The 2,349-nt window shown below is 43.5% G+C and overlaps 1 non-coding gene across 1 annotated transcript; it reads right to left on the bottom strand.

Moving 5' to 3' along the window:
* Window positions 1-353: 353 nt before the first annotated feature.
* Window positions 354-472, bottom strand: LOC145414712 (5S ribosomal RNA). Its single transcript, XR_013899912.1, has one exon. It is a non-coding gene; the product is annotated as a 5S ribosomal RNA (ribosomal RNA).
* Between the last annotated feature and the right edge of the window lie 1,877 nt (window positions 473-2,349).

Below are 2,349 nucleotides of genomic sequence, written 5' to 3'. Positions count from 1 at the left end.
AACTCCATCCCCCATCCCTTTCTCTGGCCTGTCCCTTTTTAGGAACTAAAAGACAGAGGAGGGGGTCCCTAGTCCCCTCACCCCGCCCCTTTTAGTCGCCTTTTACGACACGCAGGGAATAAGGTGGCAGTATTCTTCCTAACACAACCTGGCCGCAGAGTAGCAGTACCACCCCATTGTGCGGCCAGGTTGTGTCCCCCCCGCCACAGGGGGGACACAAAAGGAAAATTTATAACATCATTCATTCATTGCCAGACGCCATGTATCCCAAACGGGGTGGTCAAGGACTTAGAGTTAATTGTTTTACAGGGAGGGGCACTAATCCTCCACCAACCCCACTTGACACGTAGGGATGCCAACAGCATCTGGTGTTCCCAGGCGGTCACCCATCCAAGTACTAACCAGACCCAACGTTGCTTAACTTCGCTGATCGGATGGGAAGCGGTGTACTCAACGTGGTATGGCCGTTGGCTAAAAAAAAAAATTTATAACAGCATCAGTATAAATCCAGTTAACACTCACCACTTAACAAGGATATTTGTAGTTACGTGGTAACTGGACGATAATAAATAATCACTTTCACCCTCTTGTTTGCATAAAATTATATATCATTGCCATATAAAATGACAGCATAAGCAGTATATTTTATTGAACCAAATTGTCATGTTTCAAACAGACATAAAATGAACTGAAAACAATTTACTATACTGATCTCTTTGCGAGTCCTATGATATTAGTAGCCTAATAGGTTGGCTACTTAATTTGACACAGTGAATGTCGTTTGTGACAAAAGGTCACACAGTTTTGCCCCGCATTTTTTGCACGGGCAGTGCTTTGTGTTACATTTTCCTATGCATTTACCGATGACAAGCATTGTATGTGGTAATAGATTTTTATTATTTGCAGGCAAGAGGATGTCATTATCAGCCATCCAGCCATAGTTAACTTGTTCCGGAAGCGAGTGAGAGTCATTTGGCAGGCAAAGGTCTTACAGTATGTTCAGCAAGAAAAGCTTTCTTGATATCGCCACGAATGACACTTGATGTGAAGGGTAGGACTTCCAGGAGTTTCGGCGTTGCATGTCATATCCGACGCTTCTCTCGAAGTTGGCCGAAAATCCAAGATCCTCTCTTGGACTTTGCACCAGCCCACACATGAACAAGGTACTCCTCAGTTTTCTGCAAGACCTCTTCCGGTAAATGATCTGACACTGCAAATTTGATTAGGAACTTCTGTGGGTCACTGGAAAGAGCCGAGTGTATTGCAGTATTCCAGTCTTTCTGAGTGCATCATCGCCAGTGAGAACATGAGTCTGCTCACTGACCCTGCACAGTCTCGCTCCCAGATTATCTGTCAGAAATGTACTGGTACATGAAACCTATATTCACTAGAGCCAAATATTACCCACAGCTCTTGCACTGAAGGATAAAATGAAGTAATCGCACTATTGTGTCTGTATCACTGAATATCACGAACATTTGACGACTCCCACGATCCACGTCCCATGCGCAGTAAAGTACCAGGCGATCGTTAGCTTCTTTCACACATGTAAGTGCTTCTGCTGATTCTGTCACAGACGATGAGGCTGATGATAAGTATGGTTGCAGCAACTGTGCTGACACAACTTCCATATCTGTAATGCACCCACTGAGTTCGAGTCAGTTCACCACCTCAGGAATAGATGTCAGCTGGGGCGCAAACTGATGAAAGTTGTTGTTGGTCAGTGATGTCCAAAACTTGTGAAGCTTTTTTTTTTATTTTAATAACAGAACAGAAGAAGGAAAAGCAAATGAATAAAAAAAATAATCCATACACCAGATTACTGGTGTCCTCTGTTCATAAAATATCTGTAACAGTTAGACTTGAACAGGTGTAGGTTGAAGTTTGGAGGGAAACAGTCTGGGGAAGCGAGCTCCAAAGAGATGCAGTATGGGGAATGAAAGAATTCTGATAGGCAGAAGTTCTGCAGTATGGATGAGTGACATTCCAGTCATGAGCGCTACCAGATGCCCGTGTAGCACGAGGGAAGGCATGGAGAGGTGGCACCGTGGACGCAACTTCGTCTGAGCATTTGCCATAAAAATATATGTAAAATAATGCAAGGGAAGCAACATTCCTTCTTACCTGTATGGGAGGTAGTTTATTTGTAATGGCAGGGTTGTTAATAATTCTAACAGCCTTGTTCTGAATTTTGTCTAATTGTTTTAATGCAACCTCTCCACATCCATTCCATAAGGGTGAGCAATATTCAAGCTGAGAGCGCACGTGACTCTTATAAATTACAGCTAACTGCTCGTCAGTGAAGAAGTTACAGACTCTGTACATTAGTCCAAGTTTCTTTGAGGAGGT

Source organism: Coenobita brevimanus, chromosome 100 (assembly GCF_032717465.1).
Source record: "Coenobita brevimanus isolate Jiangsu-jjx chromosome 100, ASM3271746v2, whole genome shotgun sequence".
Taxonomy (NCBI): Eukaryota; Metazoa; Arthropoda; class Malacostraca; order Decapoda; family Coenobitidae; genus Coenobita; species Coenobita brevimanus.
This window is presented reverse-complemented; position numbering and strand designations above follow the sequence as displayed.